This window comes from Hypomesus nipponensis, chromosome 11 (genome assembly GCF_054491055.1).
Source record: "Hypomesus nipponensis isolate SF chromosome 11, ASM5449105v1, whole genome shotgun sequence".
Lineage (NCBI taxonomy): Eukaryota > Metazoa > Chordata > Actinopteri > Osmeriformes > Osmeridae > Hypomesus > Hypomesus nipponensis.
Genome location: NC_140371.1, coordinates 8,335,177 through 8,356,118, shown reverse-complemented (window position 1 = coordinate 8,356,118; position 20,942 = coordinate 8,335,177). Strand labels below are relative to the sequence as shown.

At 40.5% G+C, this 20,942-nt stretch overlaps 1 protein-coding gene and 1 long non-coding RNA gene across 2 annotated transcripts in view; one reads left to right on the top strand and one right to left on the bottom strand.

Annotated features, from left to right (window-relative positions):
* The window catches only part of csmd1b (CUB and Sushi multiple domains 1b), a 390,765-nt gene that overhangs the window by 235,201 nt on the left and 134,622 nt on the right, over positions 1-20,942 (top strand). The window lies entirely within an intron of this gene.
* Positions 13,315-15,132, bottom strand: LOC146267966 (uncharacterized). The gene is made up of 2 exons (XR_014768799.1): positions 14,991-15,132; positions 13,315-14,250 (listed from the first exon to the last, which is right to left on the bottom strand). It is a non-coding gene; the product is annotated as an uncharacterized LOC146267966 (long non-coding RNA).

The window sequence follows — 20,942 nt, the reverse complement described above, 5'->3', positions numbered from 1 at the left end:
AGTTACTCTTGGCCTGTACTGTCAATGTGTCAGGATTTGGAGACCTTTTTACTATTGCATACAAAGTAGGAAATGCAATGACACCAAGGTCCTCAAGGGCCTATGCTGATATTCAAGGAATGAGTGGGGGCTTGGTCAGCCCACACAGTCCTGATATGTTGCGTGTGTGTCTTGCCAAGCCCGCGCGTGTCAAGGGAAGAATGAGTGTCTGAGAATTTGGAGCATGCGCGGGGAGGAGCAGGGGACACATTTCATTGTAAATTTCCCTAGAAATTAGCCAAGCATGCATGTTTCAAAGATTCACCAAAAATCGACCTTTCATCTTAGAGTCAACTTTTTCTCAGATTTGTGTACTAAACATTCTCAAGAGTCTTCATATGAACTTGTTTGACTGGCTTACGTGTAAAGCATTGCGAACCATTGAAAAATGTATATTCTTGACAAATTGTAACTGTATAGAAAAATCAATGCTGCAGAATTTCCAATGGGATACCAAATCTGAAATGCAATAACATCAACATCCACAAGGGCCTTTATTTCAAGCCAAGAAGTGAAGCGCTTTAATCTTCACAAGAAGTGAAGTGCTTTGTGCTTTAGGGCGTGGCCTGTAGCGACACCTATTGGTAATGGTGGGCCATTTGTGGTGTGGTAGTTACTCTTGGCCTATACTATCAATGTTTCAGGATGTTTTTAACTTTTTACCATTGCATACAAAATCGGAAATGCAATACCAACAAGATCCACATGGGCTTTTGTTAAAGTGTTGTTGTTACTCTTGGCCTTTACTATCAATGTTTCAGGATTTGGATAACTTTTTACCATGGCAAACAAAATCTGAAATGCAATACCATCAAGATCCACATGGCCTTTGCAAAAGACCAAGGAACACTCTCCTGAAATGTTGCGTGTGCGTCTTGCCAAGCCCGCGCGTGTGTCAAGGGAAGACCTATGGGTAATAGTGGGCCATTTGTGGTGTGGTAGTTACTCTTGGTCTATACTATCAATGTTTCAGGATTTTTATAACTTTTTACCATTGTATACAAAATCGGAAAAGCAATACCAACAAGATCCACATGGGCTTTTTGTTAAAGTGTTTCTTTGCCTATACTATCTATGTTTCAGGATTTTGAGACCTTTTTACCATTGCATACAAAATCGGAAATGCAATACCATCAAGAGCCACATGGGCCTTTTTTTCAAGCCAATAAGTGAAGGGAGGGGGCTTGGTGAGCCTATCCATTCCAGAAAGCCTTGTATATTTGTGCTTTTTGGCGTGGCCTGTAGCGCCACCTATGGGTAATGGTGGGCCATTTGTGGTGTGGTAGTTACTCTTGGTCTATACTATCAATGTTTCAGGATTTTTATAACTTTTTACCATTGCATACAAAATCGGAAATGCAATACCAACAAGATCCACATGGGCTTTTGTTAAAGTGTTTCTCGGCCTACACTATCAATGTTTCAGGATTTGAGACCTTTTTACCATTGCATACAAAATCGGAAATGCAATACCATCAAGAGCCACATGGGCCTTTGCTAAAGACCAAGGAATGAGTGGGGGCTTGGTCAGCCCACACTCTCCTGAAATGTTGCGTGTGCGTCTTGGCCGCGCGTGTGTCAAGGGAAGGCTGAGTGTGTGTGAGATTTTGGAGCACGCGCGGGGAGGAGCAGGGGAGACATTCATTGGAAATCTGCCTAGAAATTAGCCAAGCAAGCATGTTTCAAATATTCACCAAAAATCGACCTTTCATCTTACAGTCAACTTTTTCACAGATTTGTGTTATGAACATTCTCAAGAGTCTTCATATGAACTTGTGATTGAATCAGAGTATCAGTTTTTAACTGGCTGATGTGCAAAGCATTATTTTAGCGTTAGCGATAAGTTCAATTTGATTTATATCAATCATTTTTAGAGATATGAATTTGCCTTTGCACATGGTAATATGTTGTAGTGTCTTCCTCCGATCTACCAAGTTTAGTGTTGATATCTCAAAGATTTGCTGAGACATGACTTCACATCCTGTTTGGCGGCTTTTCTGATGAATTTGATTGGCTGTACCGGACAGACGGTTATGAGGATCAAAATTCCTTTGATAACTTTTGTGAGGCTTGGTTTGAAGATCATCTCTGGTGATTTTGAAGAATATATGACAAAAATTGTAGGAGGAGTAGGCTTTCAAAGGTTTTTGATAAAACCGGAAATGGCGGGAAATCTATATAACCGGAAATTAACGCCATGGTGTGCGTTGAACTCGGCTTGATCCAGGGAATCCAATGGTACCTCATTTTTGAAAATGAGTCATACGGTTCAAAAGTTGCGTGTGTAAACACAAGTCCAACTTTGACCCATTGGTGGCGCTAGAGTGGTCTAATGGGAGACATGAAACTTGGTGTAGGTATAGAAGAAACTGTCCTTAATGAGTGTGCCAAATTTCACAAAAAGTTGTCGATGGGGTCTAGGGGCTGCCATTGACTCCCATGGTACAAGAATTACAAATAATAAAACCACCAATAACAATAGGTTTCCTCCTTACGGAGGAATCCTAATAATAATAATAATAATAATAATAATACTACCAATTACAATAGGTGCCTCGCAGCTTCGCTGCTTGGCCCCTAATAATAATAATAATAAATATAACTGCAAGCAGTAATGGCGGATTCCTCCAAACACTGCGAACCATTGAAAAATGTTTATTTTTGACAAATTGTAACTGTATAGAAAAATTTATGCTGCAGAATTACCAATGGCATACCAAATCTGAAATGCAATACCATCAAGATCCACAAGGGCCTTTATTTCAAGCCAGTAAGTGAAGGAAGGGGGCTTGGTGAGCTTATCCATTCCAGAAAGCCTTGTATCTTTATGCATTAAGGCGTGGCCTGTAGCGCCACCTATGGGTAATGGTGGGCCATTTGTGGTGTGGTAGTTACTCTTGGCCTATACTATTAATGTTTCAGGATTTTAAAAACTTTTTACCATTGCATATAAAATCGGAAATGCAATACCAACAGGATCCACATGGGCTTTGGGTAAAGTGTGGTAGTTACTCTTGGCCTGTACTGTCAATGTGTCAGGATTTGGAGACCTTTTTACTATTGCATACAAAGTAGGAAATGCAATGACACCAAGGTCCTCAAGGGCCTATGCTGATATTCAAGGAATGAGTGGGGGCTTGGTCAGCCCACACAGTCCTGATATGTTGCGTGTGTGTCTTGCCAAGCCCGCGCGTGTCAAGGGAAGAATGAGTGTCTGAGAATTTGGAGCATGCGCGGGGAGGAGCAGGGGACACATTTCATTGTAAATTTCCCTAGAAATTAGCCAAGCATGCATGTTTCAAAGATTCACCAAAAATCGACCTTTCATCTTAGAGTCAACTTTTTCTCAGATTTGTGTACTAAACATTCTCAAGAGTCTTCATATGAACTTGTTTGACTGGCTTACGTGTAAAGCATTGCGAACCATTGAAAAATGTATATTCTTGACAAATTGTAACTGTATAGAAAAATCAATGCTGCAGAATTTCCAATGGGATACCAAATCTGAAATGCAATAACATCAAGATCCACAAGGGCCTTTATTTCAAGCCAAGAAGTGAAGCGCTTTAATCTTCACAAGAAGTGAAGTGCTTTGTGCTTTAGGGCGTGGCCTGTAGCGACACCTATTGGTAATGGTGGGCCATTTGTGGTGTGGTAGTTACTCTTGGCCTATACTATCAATGTTTCAGGATGTTTTTAACTTTTTACCATTGCATACAAAATCGGAAATGCAATACCAACAAGATCCACATGGGCTTTTGTTAAAGTGTTGTTGTTACTCTTGGCCTTTACTATCAATGTTTCAGGATTTGGATAACTTTTTACCATGGCAAACAAAATCTGAAATGCAATACCATCAAGATCCACATGGCCTTTGCAAAAGACCAAGGAACACTCTCCTGAAATGTTGCGTGTGCGTCTTGCCAAGCCCGCGCGTGTGTCAAGGGAAGACCTATGGGTAATAGTGGGCCATTTGTGGTGTGGTAGTTACTCTTGGTCTATACTATCAATGTTTCAGGATTTTTATAACTTTTTACCATTGTATACAAAATCGGAAAAGCAATACCAACAAGATCCACATGGGCTTTTTGTTAAAGTGTTTCTTTGCCTATACTATCTATGTTTCAGGATTTTGAGACCTTTTTACCATTGCATACAAAATCGGAAATGCAATACCATCAAGAGCCACATGGGCCTTTTTTTCAAGCCAATAAGTGAAGGGAGGGGGCTTGGTGAGCCTATCCATTCCAGAAAGCCTTGTATATTTGTGCTTTTTGGCGTGGCCTGTAGCGCCACCTATGGGTAATGGTGGGCCATTTGTGGTGTGGTAGTTACTCTTGGTCTATACTATCAATGTTTCAGGATTTTTATAACTTTTTACCATTGCATACAAAATCGGAAATGCAATACCAACAAGATCCACATGGGCTTTTGTTAAAGTGTTTCTCGGCCTACACTATCAATGTTTCAGGATTTGAGACCTTTTTACCATTGCATACAAAATCGGAAATGCAATACCATCAAGAGCCACATGGGCCTTTGCTAAAGACCAAGGAATGAGTGGGGGCTTGGTCAGCCCACACTCTCCTGAAATGTTGCGTGTGCGTCTTGGCCGCGCGTGTGTCAAGGGAAGGCTGAGTGTGTGTGAGATTTTGGAGCACGCGCGGGGAGGAGCAGGGGAGACATTCATTGGAAATCTGCCTAGAAATTAGCCAAGCAAGCATGTTTCAAATATTCACCAAAAATCGACCTTTCATCTTACAGTCAACTTTTTCACAGATTTGTGTTATGAACATTCTCAAGAGTCTTCATATGAACTTGTGATTGAATCAGAGTATCAGTTTTTAACTGGCTGATGTGCAAAGCATTATTTTAGCGTTAGCGATAAGTTCAATTTGATTTATATCAATCATTTTTAGAGATATGAATTTGCCTTTGCACATGGTAATATGTTGTAGTGTCTTCCTCCGATCTACCAAGTTTAGTGTTGATATCTCAAAGATTTGCTGAGACATGACTTCACATCCTGTTTGGCGGCTTTTCTGATGAATTTGATTGGCTGTACCGGACAGACGGTTATGAGGATCAAAATTCCTTTGATAACTTTTGTGAGGCTTGGTTTGAAGATCATCTCTGGTGATTTTGAAGAATATATGACAAAAATTGTAGGAGGAGTAGGCTTTCAAAGGTTTTTGATAAAACCGGAAATGGCGGGAAATCTATATAACCGGAAATTAACGCCATGGTGTGCGTTGAACTCGGCTTGATCCAGGGAATCCAATGGTACCTCATTTTTGAAAATGAGTCATACGGTTCAAAAGTTGCGTGTGTAAACACAAGTCCAACTTTGACCCATTGGTGGCGCTAGAGTGGTCTAATGGGAGACATGAAACTTGGTGTAGGTATAGAAGAAACTGTCCTTAATGAGTGTGCCAAATTTCACAAAAAGTTGTCGATGGGGTCTAGGGGCTGCCATTGACTCCCATGGTACAAGAATTACAAATAATAAAACCACCAATAACAATAGGTTTCCTCCTTACGGAGGAATCCTAATAATAATAATAATAATAATAATAATACTACCAATTACAATAGGTGCCTCGCAGCTTCGCTGCTTGGCCCCTAATAATAATAATAATAAATATAACTGCAAGCAGTAATGGCGGATTCCTCCAAACACTGCGAACCATTGAAAAATGTTTATTTTTGACAAATTGTAACTGTATAGAAAAATTTATGCTGCAGAATTACCAATGGCATACCAAATCTGAAATGCAATACCATCAAGATCCACAAGGGCCTTTATTTCAAGCCAGTAAGTGAAGGAAGGGGGCTTGGTGAGCTTATCCATTCCAGAAAGCCTTGTATCTTTATGCATTAAGGCGTGGCCTGTAGCGCCACCTATGGGTAATGGTGGGCCATTTGTGGTGTGGTAGTTACTCTTGGCCTATACTATTAATGTTTCAGGATTTTAAAAACTTTTTACCATTGCATATAAAATCGGAAATGCAATACCAACAGGATCCACATGGGCTTTGGGTAAAGTGTGGTAGTTACTCTTGGCCTGTACTGTCAATGTGTCAGGATTTGGAGACCTTTTTACTATTGCATACAAAGTAGGAAATGCAATGACACCAAGGTCCTCAAGGGCCTATGCTGATATTCAAGGAATGAGTGGGGGCTTGGTCAGCCCACACAGTCCTGATATGTTGCGTGTGTGTCTTGCCAAGCCCGCGCGTGTCAAGGGAAGAATGAGTGTCTGAGAATTTGGAGCATGCGCGGGGAGGAGCAGGGGACACATTTCATTGTAAATTTCCCTAGAAATTAGCCAAGCATGCATGTTTCAAAGATTCACCAAAAATCGACCTTTCATCTTAGAGTCAACTTTTTCTCAGATTTGTGTACTAAACATTCTCAAGAGTCTTCATATGAACTTGTTTGACTGGCTTACGTGTAAAGCATTGCGAACCATTGAAAAATGTATATTCTTGACAAATTGTAACTGTATAGAAAAATCAATGCTGCAGAATTTCCAATGGGATACCAAATCTGAAATGCAATAACATCAAGATCCACAAGGGCCTTTATTTCAAGCCAAGAAGTGAAGCGCTTTAATCTTCACAAGAAGTGAAGTGCTTTGTGCTTTAGGGCGTGGCCTGTAGCGACACCTATTGGTAATGGTGGGCCATTTGTGGTGTGGTAGTTACTCTTGGCCTATACTATCAATGTTTCAGGATGTTTTTAACTTTTTACCATTGCATACAAAATCGGAAATGCAATACCAACAAGATCCACATGGGCTTTTGTTAAAGTGTTGTTGTTACTCTTGGCCTTTACTATCAATGTTTCAGGATTTGGATAACTTTTTACCATGGCAAACAAAATCTGAAATGCAATACCATCAAGATCCACATGGCCTTTGCAAAAGACCAAGGAACACTCTCCTGAAATGTTGCGTGTGCGTCTTGCCAAGCCCGCGCGTGTGTCAAGGGAAGACCTATGGGTAATAGTGGGCCATTTGTGGTGTGGTAGTTACTCTTGGTCTATACTATCAATGTTTCAGGATTTTTATAACTTTTTACCATTGTATACAAAATCGGAAAAGCAATACCAACAAGATCCACATGGGCTTTTTGTTAAAGTGTTTCTTTGCCTATACTATCTATGTTTCAGGATTTTGAGACCTTTTTACCATTGCATACAAAATCGGAAATGCAATACCATCAAGAGCCACATGGGCCTTTTTTTCAAGCCAATAAGTGAAGGGAGGGGGCTTGGTGAGCCTATCCATTCCAGAAAGCCTTGTATATTTGTGCTTTTTGGCGTGGCCTGTAGCGCCACCTATGGGTAATGGTGGGCCATTTGTGGTGTGGTAGTTACTCTTGGTCTATACTATCAATGTTTCAGGATTTTTATAACTTTTTACCATTGCATACAAAATCGGAAATGCAATACCAACAAGATCCACATGGGCTTTTGTTAAAGTGTTTCTCGGCCTACACTATCAATGTTTCAGGATTTGAGACCTTTTTACCATTGCATACAAAATCGGAAATGCAATACCATCAAGAGCCACATGGGCCTTTGCTAAAGACCAAGGAATGAGTGGGGGCTTGGTCAGCCCACACTCTCCTGAAATGTTGCGTGTGCGTCTTGGCCGCGCGTGTGTCAAGGGAAGGCTGAGTGTGTGTGAGATTTTGGAGCACGCGCGGGGAGGAGCAAGGGAGACATTCATTGGAAATTTGCCTAGAAATTAGCCAAGCAAGCATGTTTCAAATATTCACCAAAAATCGACCTTTCATCTTACAGTCAACTTTTTCACAGATTTGTGTTATGAACATTCTCAAGAGTTTTCATATGAACTTGTGATTGAATCAGAGTATCAGTTTTTGAATGGCTGATGTGTAAAGCATAATTTTAGCGTTAGCGATAAGTTCAATTTGCTTTATATCAATCATTTTTTGAGATATGAATTTGCCTTTGCACATGGTAACATGTTGTAGTGTCTTCCTCCGATCTACCAAGTTTAGTGTTGATATCTCAAAGATTTGCTGAGACATGACTTCACATCCTGTTTGGCGGCTTTTCTGATGAATTTGATTGGCTGTACCGGACAGACGGTTATGAGGATCAAAATTCCTTTGATAACTTTTGTGAGGCTTGGTCTGAAGATCATCTCTGGTGATTTTGAAGAAGATATGACAAAAATTGTAGGAGGAGTAGGCTTTCAAAGGTTTTTGATAAAACCGGAAATGGCGGGAAATCTATATAACCGGAAATTAACGCCATGGTGTGCGTTGAACTCGGCTTGATCCAGGGAATCCAATGGTACCTCATTTTTGAAAATGAGTCATACGGTTCAAAAGTTGCGTGTGTAAACACAAGTCCAACTTTGACCCATTGGTGGCGCTAGAGTGGTCTAATGGGAGACATGAAACTTGGTGTAGGTATAGAAGAAACTGTCCTTAATGAGTGTGCCAAATTTCACAAAAAGTTGTCGATGGGGTCTAGGGGCTGCCATTGACTCCCATGGTACAAGAATTACAAATAATAAAACCACCAATAACAATAGGTTTCCTCCTTACGGAGGAATCCTAAATATAGCTGCAAGCAGCAATGGAGGGGCCAAGCAGTCCAGAGCAGGACATGGCCTCCATAGCACTTGCGCAACAATTAAGTCACAATAACCTGTTGCACTCATGCAACACACCAAGTTTGGTTGAAATATCTGTTTGCGTTCCAAAGTACTGAGTGTTTAAAGTGTTTTTTTCCGGTGTAACACCACAGGCCTCCTCTGATCCTCTTGGGAACGATGGAACCCAAGTTCGGTGACAATCGCTAAAATGGTTGCTGAGTTACGCTCTAACGTGTCTTTTGTGGCTTCGCCGCCGCCTTTGATCGGCTCTACCGAACAAACGGTTTCGAAAATTTGAAAATCCATCAGACACCTTTGTGAAGCTTGGTCTGAAGATCATCTGTGCCAAATTTAGTAAACATTGGACAAAATTTGGGGCGTGTAAAAGGTTTTTACACTTTTCCATGAAATCCAAAATGGCGGCCGCGTCAATTCGGTTGTTATGAAATATTATCGATGGTCAAGCTTGATATCTCACAAGACATCAAGAGACAAAGAAATTACTTTATTAAGGTAAATACTTCAACAGTTATTAGCCAAAACACGTTTATGCTTCCGGCCACGCCCCCTTTTAGTCACATGACACCATTTTTGGAGAACATCCTTAGAATAAAGTTCCGAGTAGGCGTACCAACTTTGGTGTCACTGCTTCAAAGAACTGCTGAGATATGGCTTCACTTCCTGTTTGGCGGCTTTTCTGCAGAATTTGATTGGCTATACCGGACAAACGGTTTTGAAAATCAAATATCCTTCGATAACTTTTGTGAAGCTTGGTCTGAAGATCATATCTGGTAATTTTGAAGAAGATTTGACAAAATTGGTAGGAGGAGTAGGCTTTTAAAGGTTTTTGATAAAACCGGAAATAGCGGAAAATCTATATAACCGGAAATTGACGCCATGGTGTGCATTGCACTCGGCTTGATCCAGGGAATCCAATGGTACCTCATTTTTGAAAATGGGACATACGGTTCAAAAGTTGCGTGTGTAAACACAACTCCAACTTTGACCCGTTGGTGGCGCTAGAGTGCCAAAGTATGGGACATGAAACTTTGTGACTTGGACCGGGGGACTGTCCCTAATGAGTGTGCCAAATTTCACAACTTTCGACCAAGCGCTTCTAGGGCCTGCCATAGACACCCAGTCTTAAGAATAATAATAATAATAATAAATATAACTGCAAGCAGTAATGGCGGATTCCTCCAAACACTGCGAACCATTGAAAAATGTTTATTTTTGACAAATTGTAACTGTATAGAAAAATGTATGCTGCAGAATTACCAATGGCATACCAAATCTGAAATGCAATACCATCAAGATCCACAAGGACCTTTATTTCAAGCCAGTAAGTGAAGGAAGGGGGCTTGGTGAGCTTATCCATTCCAGAAAGCCTTGTATCTTTATGCATTAAGGCGTGGCCTGTAGCGCCACCTATGGGTAATGGTGGGCCATTTGTGGTGTGGTAGTTACTCTTGGCCTATACTATTAATGTTTCAGGATTTTAAAAACTTTTTACCATTGCATATAAAATCGGAAATGCAATACCAACAGGATCCACATGGGCTTTGGGTAAAGTGTGGTAGTTACTCTTGGCCTGTACTGTCAATGTGTCAGGATTTGGAGACCTTTTTACTATTGCATACAAAGTAGGAAATGCAATGACACCAAGGTCCTCAAGGGCCTATGCTGATATTCAAGGAATGAGTGGGGGCTTGGTCAGCCCACACAGTCCTGATATGTTGCGTGTGTGTCTTGCCAAGCCCGCGCGTGTCAAGGGAAGAATGAGTGTCTGAGAATTTGGAGCATGCGCGGGGAGGAGCAGGGGACACATTTCATTGTAAATTTCCCTAGAAATTAGCCAAGCATGCATGTTTCAAAGATTCACCAAAAATCGACCTTTCATCTTAGAGTCAACTTTTTCTCAGATTTGTGTACTAAACATTCTCAAGAGTCTTCATATGAACTTGTTTGACTGGCTTACGTGTAAAGCATTGCGAACCATTGAAAAATGTATATTCTTGACAAATTGTAACTGTATAGAAAAATCAATGCTGCAGAATTTCCAATGGGATACCAAATCTGAAATGCAATAACATCAAGATCCACAAGGGCCTTTATTTCAAGCCAAGAAGTGAAGCGCTTTAATCTTCACAAGAAGTGAAGTGCTTTGTGCTTTAGGGCGTGGCCTGTAGCGACACCTATTGGTAATGGTGGGCCATTTGTGGTGTGGTAGTTACTCTTGGCCTATACTATCAATGTTTCAGGATGTTTTTAACTTTTTACCATTGCATACAAAATCGGAAATGCAATACCAACAAGATCCACATGGGCTTTTGTTAAAGTGTTGTTGTTACTCTTGGCCTTTACTATCAATGTTTCAGGATTTGGAGAACTTTTTACCATGGCAAACAAAATCTGAAATGCAATACCATCAAGATCCACATGGCCTTTGCAAAAGACCAAGGAACACTCTCCTGAAATGTTGCGTGTGCGTCTTGCCAAGCCCGCGCGTGTGTCAAGGGAAGACCTATGGGTAATAGTGGGCCATTTGTGGTGTGGTAGTTACTCTTGGTCTATACTATCAATGTTTCAGGATTTTTATAACTTTTTACCATTGTATACAAAATCGGAAAAGCAATACCAACAAGATCCACATGGGCTTTTTGTTAAAGTGTTTCTTTGCCTATACTATCTATGTTTCAGGATTTTGAGACCTTTTTACCATTGCATACAAAATCGGAAATGCAATACCATCAAGAGCCACATGGGCCTTTTTTTCAAGCCAATAAGTGAAGGGAGGGGGCTTGGTGAGCCTATCCATTCCAGAAAGCCTTGTATATTTGTGCTTTTTGGCGTGGCCTGTAGCGCCACCTATGGGTAATGGTGGGCCATTTGTGGTGTGGTAGTTACTCTTGGTCTATACTATCAATGTTTCAGGATTTTTATAACTTTTTACCATTGCATACAAAATCGGAAATGCAATACCAACAAGATCCACATGGGCTTTTGTTAAAGTGTTTCTCGGCCTACACTATCAATGTTTCAGGATTTGAGACCTTTTTACCATTGCATACAAAATCGGAAATGCAATACCATCAAGAGCCACATGGGCCTTTGCTAAAGACCAAGGAATGAGTGGGGGCTTGGTCAGCCCACACTCTCCTGAAATGTTGCGTGTGCGTCTTGGCCGCGCGTGTGTCAAGGGAAGGCTGAGTGTGTGTGAGATTTTGGAGCACGCGCGGGGAGGAGCAAGGGAGACATTCATTGGAAATTTGCCTAGAAATTAGCCAAGCAAGCATGTTTCAAATATTCACCAAAAATCGACCTTTCATCTTACAGTCAACTTTTTCACAGATTTGTGTTATGAACATTCTCAAGAGTTTTCATATGAACTTGTGATTGAATCAGAGTATCAGTTTTTGAATGGCTGATGTGTAAAGCATAATTTTAGCGTTAGCGATAAGTTCAATTTGCTTTATATCAATCATTTTTTGAGATATGAATTTGCCTTTGCACATGGTAACATGTTGTAGTGTCTTCCTCCGATCTACCAAGTTTAGTGTTGATATCTCAAAGATTTGCTGAGACATGACTTCACATCCTGTTTGGCGGCTTTTCTGATGAATTTGATTGGCTGTACCGGACAGACGGTTATGAGGATCAAAATTCCTTTGATAACTTTTGTGAGGCTTGGTCTGAAGATCATCTCTGGTGATTTTGAAGAAGATATGACAAAAATTGTAGGAGGAGTAGGCTTTCAAAGGTTTTTGATAAAACCGGAAATGGCGGGAAATCTATATAACCGGAAATTAACGCCATGGTGTGCGTTGAACTCGGCTTGATCCAGGGAATCCAATGGTACCTCATTTTTGAAAATGAGTCATACGGTTCAAAAGTTGCGTGTGTAAACACAAGTCCAACTTTGACCCATTGGTGGCGCTAGAGTGGTCTAATGGGAGACATGAAACTTGGTGTAGGTATAGAAGAAACTGTCCTTAATGAGTGTGCCAAATTTCACAAAAAGTTGTCGATGGGGTCTAGGGGCTGCCATTGACTCCCATGGTACAAGAATTACAAATAATAAAACCACCAATAACAATAGGTTTCCTCCTTACGGAGGAATCCTAATAATAATAAATATAGCTGCAAGCAGCAATGGAGGGGCCAAGCAGTCCAGAGCAGGACATGGCCTCCATAGCACTTGCGCAACAATTAAGTCACAATAACCTGTTGCACTCATGCAAGACACCAAGTTTGGTTGAAATATATGTTTGCGTTCAAGAGTACTGAGAGTTCAAAGTTATTTTTCTGGTATAACACTGCAGGCCTCCTCTGCTCCTCGTGGGAACGATGGAACCCAAGTTTGGTGACAATCGCACGAATGGTTGCTGAGATAGGCTCTTGCGTCTCGTTTGGCGGCTTCGCCGCTGCCTGAGTGTATGACACTTACATAATTGTGTGGGCAATATAGAATAGCAGACAGATATAAATGTATTGTTTAAAAGTTATGACCATTCTAGTGATAAATGAGAAAACAGGCTAAAGCATTTAGAATGTCAAGATTCATTTCACATGACCACTTCTCAAATACCTTTGCATACAATAAATTGCATCTGAAAATAACGGACACCACCACTGAAATATGCATTTTATGTGTTCAATAAAACACACACTTTATTTGTTTTGAACATTAAACTGTGAGGGGAATGATATCTCAGCAAAACATACAACAACAAACTTTCAAACTATCTACTGTAAATCATTTTTTTTATAAATAACTGCGAAGCAGAAGATATATTTAAATGCATAAACTCAACTGCAATCCCTGTTGAGAGAAGAGAGGGAGAAGACAGGGAGATAAAGAGGCAGGGGGAAGACAACACCAATAAACACATCCTTTTTCATCTACGCCTTGTCGCGATACTGGTCACACTCAGATGACTGCCAAAACTGAAAACAGTTCCTATTGCAAAGCAAGCAAAGTCGTTTGCCATTACATTTCGGCGCGCAAGAAACTACTTTTGTTTTATTTTCAGTCCTATTTTTACGATTAGCATAGCCAGGCAGTGGTTCTCAAACCTGTCCTCAAATACCACCTGTTCTGCATGTTTTAGATGTTTCCCTGCTCCGACACACCTGATTCAAATGCATGTTTGTTACCAGGCTTCTACAGAGCTAGATAACGACCCATTTATTTGAATCAGGTGTGTTGGAGCAGGAAAACATCTCATATGCAGGACAGGTGGTACCTGAGGACCGGTTTGAGAACCACTGTGTTACAGGATGTTTTCCATTCTAGGGAATATGGGTTGTGTGAAGTGACGACAAAGGAGGGACTACAGGTTTTAGCATAATAATCTGATTATTATGAGTATTAGTCTTATGGGAAACAGAAACAAATAATATACATTGATACATACCCAGATGATGTTCCTGGCTGGGTATCAGGTTCAATCTCATTTTTCCATCTCGTCCTGGTCTTCCTCCAGCAGTTCCTGGTTCAGTAGATCCTCCTCCTGTGTGCTGGTAATCAACAGTCAGCTGCCTCCTCCTCTTGCAGCGATAGTCTTCCTTCACCTCTACAACAGAAAAAAATCAAATTGGTAGCCTGCAGTGTGTTCTTCCCAAATCCGATAAACCATAATGTTGAACTGTGGACAGCCCTTTCACACCTTCCTTGCGAATAGTAAGATACAAACATCCTAAAATCATGTCTGTATGATGGATGGGTATAGCTATCTGCAAAAATATAGAAGGATGTTTCATGACATGAGAAAATCAACAAGCTAAACTTATCCAACTACAGTAGCACACCAGTTTCCAGGCAGTTCTGAACCTACCTATCCCAACCTAAGGCAAATGTACGGAAGCAACAACATTGGCCCAAAAAGTTACTGATGTTTAGCTAAAATATGACATAGTATTGCTAGTAACTATTTACTTCACACACACACACAAAAAGTTGATATAAGAAGAGATTTGCTGCTTGCCTGTCAACAAGCACCGATTGGGTGACGTCGAAAAACTAACTAGCAGCGTAGTTACTCCTCCGCGTAACTACCAAGGTTTTACTATATTCCACAATCGACTAAATTGCCCCAAAAAGGTATAAATATTTAGCTTAAAGTGTACATGGTGGTCCTAGCTAATGTTTATTATCCAGGTTTCCCAAAATTAGCTAAATTGTTTTTCTTTTTGCTCACGTCACTCCAGTCCTACTGTAGTTCTACAAATAAATGCTTCGTAACTAAAAACGTTTGACTTTTAATTTGAACAATGTTGACAATATTGATAACACATGTGAAGAAACTTGTCTTACCTCGTATGATCGACTTAGTTTTCAAAATGAAGCAGTAAATCCAGCTCTTGCGGTAATCTTATACCATACCATAGATATCCTATATGTCTGTGCGGTCAGAAATAGGACTCTACCAGCAGTTTCAAAAACGTGTTTGTTTCGTTGCCACAGTGATTGTGCAGCTAGGATTGCTAACAAGCTGGGCAGACAGAATAATATACATTTACCTAGCATCCACACCTCAAACAAGTTAACCTAGACGCAAAACTATAAGTCCAATAAAAGAAATGAGGATATTTTCCGAGACCCAAGACTCTGCCGAAACCAGAGATGTCCTTTATATGTCTGTGCGGACAGAAATACGACTCTACTGGCAGTTTAGAAATCGTCATCCTTGTGCTTTGTCTGAGAAATGTGTCACTAGATTTGCATTGGTCTCTATGGGGCGAGAGTTGGACTTTGTCTCGCTTTTGTGGGGCTCTGAAAAAATGTGTAAGTCTGTTGGATTCCACAGACAACTGTCTACGACCAACACATAATTAGCTATCTATTGATCCAAAAATGAAGCATGAAGAGTGAAAATTGTGGCAATGCTGGCAAACTAGAAATACTTTTTTAAACTGATTTCGAAGCTCCCCTCCACTCTAAGCGTTTCAGTCAGCACTCTAGACTCTCACATAGACACCCATGTAAATCTCAGAAACGGTTTGAAAAACTAATGAAACATAATCAGTGATATAAAAAAAAGTTGAAAATATATCAAAAGGCTGATATACTGAAAAAATAGTTTAGGGTTTTGTCAACATTTTAAAGTTTAAATGGTGGCTGTAGCTGAAAGATTGAGGAAGAAGAACGTTGAAGAAGTTTAAGAGGATTGAGAGGATTTGAGAAAAAAAAACCATGTTAAAAATATGATGAATATTGATATTTTCCATGAAATCCAAAATGGCGGCCGCGTCAATTCGGTTATTATGAAAAGTTATCAATGGCCAGGCTTGATATCTCACAAGACATCAAGAGACAAAAAATTACTTTATTAAGGTAAACACTTCAACAGTTATTAGCCAAAACACGTTTATGCTTCCGGCCACGCCCCCTTTTAGTCACATGACACCATTTTTGGAGAACATCCTTAGAATAAAGTTCCGAGTAGGCGTACCAACTTTGGTGTCACTGCTTCAAAGAACTGCTGAGATATGGCTTCACTTCCTGTTTGGCGGCTTTTCTGCAGAATTTGATTGGCTGTACCGGACAAACGGTTTTGAAAATCAAATATCCTTCGATAACTTTTGTGAGGCTTGGTCTGAAGATTATATCTGGTAATTTTGAAGAAGATTTGACAAAATTTGTAGGAGGAGTAGGCTTTTAAAGGTTTTTGATAAAACCGGAAATAGCGGAAAATCTATATAACCGGAAATTGACGCCATGGTGTGCATTGCACTCGGCTTGATCCAGGGAATCCAATGGTACCTCATTTTTGAAAATGGGACATACGGTTCAAAAGTTGCGTGTGTAAACACAACTCCAACTTTGACCCGTTGGTGGCGCTAGAGTGCCAAAGTATGGGACATGAAACTTTGTGACTTGGACCAGGGGACTGTCCCTAATGAGTGTGCCAAATTTCACAACTTTCGACCAAGCGCTTCTAGGGCCTGCCATAGACACCCAGTCTTAAGAATAATAATAATAAATATAACTGCAAGCAGTAATGGCGGATTCCTCCAAACACTGCAAACCATTGAACAATGTTTATTCTTGACAAATTGTAACTGTATAGAAGAATGTATGCTGCAGAATTACCAATGGCATACCAAATCTGAAATGCAATAGCATCAAGATCCACAAGGGCCTTTATTTCAAGCCAGTAAGTGAAGGAAGGGGGCTTGGTGAGCTTATCCATTCCAGAAAGCCTTGTATCTTTATGCATTAAGGCGTGGCCTGTAGCGCCACCTATGGGTAATGGTGGGCCATTTGTGGTGTGGTAGTTACTCTTGGCCTATACTATTAATGTTTCAGGATTTTAAAAACTTTTTACCACTGCATATAAAATCGAAAATGCAATACCAACAGGATCCACATGGGCTTTGGGTAAAGTGTGGTAGTTACTCTTGGCCTGTACTGTCAATGTGTCAGGATTTGGAGACCTTTTTACTATTGCATACAAAGTAGGAAATGCAATGACACCAAGGTCCTCAAGGGCCTATGCTGATATTCAAGGAATGAGTTGGGGCTTGGTCAGCCCACACAGTCCTGATATGTTGCGTGTATGTCTTGCCGCGCGTGTCAAGGGAAGAATGAGTGTGTGAGAATTTGGAGCATGCGCGGGGAGGAGCAGGGGACACATTTCATTGTAAATTTCCCTAGAAATTAGCCAAGCATGCATGTTTCAAAGATTCACCAAAAATCGACCTTTCATCTTAGAGTCAACTTTTTCTCAGATTTGTGTACTAAACATTCTCAAGAGTCTTCATATGAACTTGTTTGACTGGCTTACATGTAAAGCATTGCGAACCATTGAAAAATGTATATTCTTGACAAATTGTAACTGTATAGAAAAATCTATGCTGCAGAATTTCCAATGGGATACCAAATCTGAAATGCAATAACATCAAGATCCACAAGGGCCTTTATTTCAAGCCAAGAAGTGAAGTGCTTTAATCTTCACAAGAAGTGAAGTGCTTTGTGCTTTAAGGCGTGGCCTGTAGCGACACCTATTGGTAATGGTGGGCCATTTGTGGTGTGGTAGTTACTCTTGGCCTATACTATCAATGTTTCAGGATGTTTTTAACTTTTTACCATTGCATACAAAATCGGAAAAATATACCAACAATATCCACATGGGCTTTTGTTAAAGTGTTGTTGTTACTGTTGGCCTTTACTATCAATGTTTCAGGATTTGGAGAACTTTTTACCATGGCAAACAAAATCTGAAATGCAATACCATCAAGATCCACAAGGCCTTTGCAAAAGACCAAGGAATGAGTGGGGGCTTGGTAAGCCCACACTCTCCTGAAATGTTGCGTGTGCGTCTTGCCAAGCCCGCGCGTGTGTCAAGGGAAGACCTATGGGTAATAGTGGGCCATTTGTGGTGTGGTAGTTACTCTTGGTCTATACTATCAATGTTTCAGGATTTTTATAACTTTTTACCATTGTATACAAAATCGGAAAAGCAATACCAACAAGATCCACATGGGCTTTTTGTTAAACTGTTTCTTTGCCTATACTATCTATGTTTCAGGATTTTGAGACCTTTTTACCATTGCATACAAAATCGGAAATGCAATACCATCAAGATCCACATGGGCCTTTTTTCAAGCCAATACGTGAAGGGAGGGGGCTTGGTGAACCTATCCATTCCAGAAAGCCTTGTATCTTTGTGCTTTTGGGCGTGGCCTATAGCGCCACCTATGGGTAATGGTGGGCCATTTGAGGTGTGGTATTTACTCTTGGTCTATACTATCAATGTTTCAGGATTTGAGACCTTTTTACCATTGCATACAAAATCGGAAATGCAATACCATCAAGAGCCACATGGGCCTTTGCTAAAGACCAAGGAATGAGTGGGGGCTTGGTCAGCCCACACTCTCCTGAAATGTTGCGTGTGCGTCTTGGCCGCGCGTGTGTCAAGGGAAGGCTGAGTGTGTGTGAGATTTTGGAGCACGCGCGGGGAGGAGCAGGGGAGACATTCATTGGAAATTTGCCTAGAAATTAGCCAAGCAAGCATGTTTCAAATATTCACCAAAAATCGACCTTTCATCTTACAGTCAACTTTTTCACAGATTTGTGTTATGAACATTCTCAAGAGTCTTCATATGAACTTGTGATTGAATCAGAGTATCAGTTTTTGACTGGCTGATGTGCAAAGCATTATTTTAGCGTTAGCGATAAGTTCAATTTGATTTATATCAATCATTTTTAGAGATATGAATTTGCCTTTGCACATGGTAATATGTTGTAGTGTCTTCCTCCGATCTACCAAGTTTAGTGTTGATATCTCAAAGATTTGCTGAGACATGACTTCACATCCTGTTTGGCGGCTTTTCTGATGAATTTGATTGGCTGTACCGGACAGACGGTTATGAGGATCAAAATTCCTTTGATAACTTTTGTGAGGCTTGGTTTGAAGATCATCTCTGGTGATTTTGAAGAATATATGACAAAAATTGTAGGAGGAGTAGGCTTTCAAAGGTTTTTGATAAAACCGGAAATGGCGGGAAATCTATATAACCGGAAATTAACGCCATGGTGTGCGTTGAACTCGGCTTGATCCAGGGAATCCAATGGTACCTCATTTTTGAAAATTAGTCATACGGTTCAAAAGTTGCGTGTGTAAACACAAGTCCAACTTTGACCCATTGGTGGCGCTAGAGTGGTCTAATGGGAGACATGAAACTTGGTGTAGGTATAGAAGAAACTGTCCTTAATGAGTGTGCCAAATTTCACAAAAAGTTGTCGATGGGGTCTAGGGGCTGCCATTGACTCCCATGGTACAAGAATTACAAATAATAAAACCACCAATAACAATAGGTTTCCTCCTTACGGAGGAATCCTAATAATAATAATAAATATAACTGCAAGCAGTAATGGCGGATTCCTCCAAACACTGCGAACCATTGAAAAATGTTTATTTTTGACAAATTGTAACTGTATAGAAAAATGTATGCTGCAGAATTACCAATGGCATACCAAATCTGAAATGCAATACCATCAAGATCCACAAGGGCCTTTATTTCAAGCCAGTAAGTGAAGGAAGGGGGCTTGGTGAGCTTATCCATTCCAGAAAGCCTTGTATCTTTATGCATTAAGGCGTGGCCTGTAGCGCCACCTATGGGTAATGGTGGACCATTTGTGGTGTGGTAGTTACTCTTGGCCTATACTATTAATGTTTCAGGATTTTAAAAACTTTTTACCATTGCATATAAAATCGGAAATGCAATACCAACAGGATCCACATGGGCTTTGGGTAAAGTGTGGTAGTTACTCTTGGCCTGTACTGTCAATGTGTCAGGATTTGGAGACCTTTTTACTATTGCATACAAAGTAGGAAATGCAATGACACCAAGGTCCTCAAGGGCCTATGCTGATATTCAAGGAATGAGTGGGGGCTTGGTCAGCCCACACAGTCCTGATATGTTGCGTGTGTGTCTTGCCAAGCCCGCGCGTGTCAAGGGAAGAATGAGTGTCTGAGAATTTGGAGCATGCGCGGGGAGGAGCAGGGGACACATTTCATTGTAAATTTCCCTAGAAATTAGCCAAGCATGCATGTTTCAAAGATTCACCAAAAATCGACCTTTCATCTTAGAGTCAACTTTTTCTCAGATTTGTGTACTAAACATTCTCAAGAGTCTTCATATGAACTTGTTTGACTGGCTTACGTGTAAAGCATTGCGAACCATTGAAAAATGTATATTCTTGACAAATTGTAACTGTATAGAAAAATCAATGCTGCAGAATTTCCAATGGGATACCAAATCTGAAATGCAATAACATCAACATCCACAAGGGCCTTTATTTCAAGCCAAGAAGTGAAGCGCTTTAATCTTCACAAGAAGTGAAGTGCTTTGTGCTTTAGGGCGTGGCCTGTAGCGACACCTATTGGTAATGGTGGGCCATTTGTGGTGTGGTAGTTACTCTTGGCCTATACTATCAATGTTTCAGGATGTTTTTAACTTTTTACCATTGCATACAAAATCGGAAATGCAATACCAACAAGATCCACATGGGCTTTTGTTAAAGTGTTGTTGTTACTCTTGGCCTTTACTATCAATGTTTCAGGATTTGGATAACTTTTTACCATGGCAAACAAAATCTGAAATGCAATACCATCAAGATCCACATGGCCTTTGCAAAAGACCAAGGAACACTCTCCTGAAATGTTGCGTGTGCGTCTTGCCAAGCCCGCGCGTGTGTCAAGGGAAGACCTATGGGTAATAGTGGGCCATTTGTGGTGTGGTAGTTACTCTTGGTCTATAC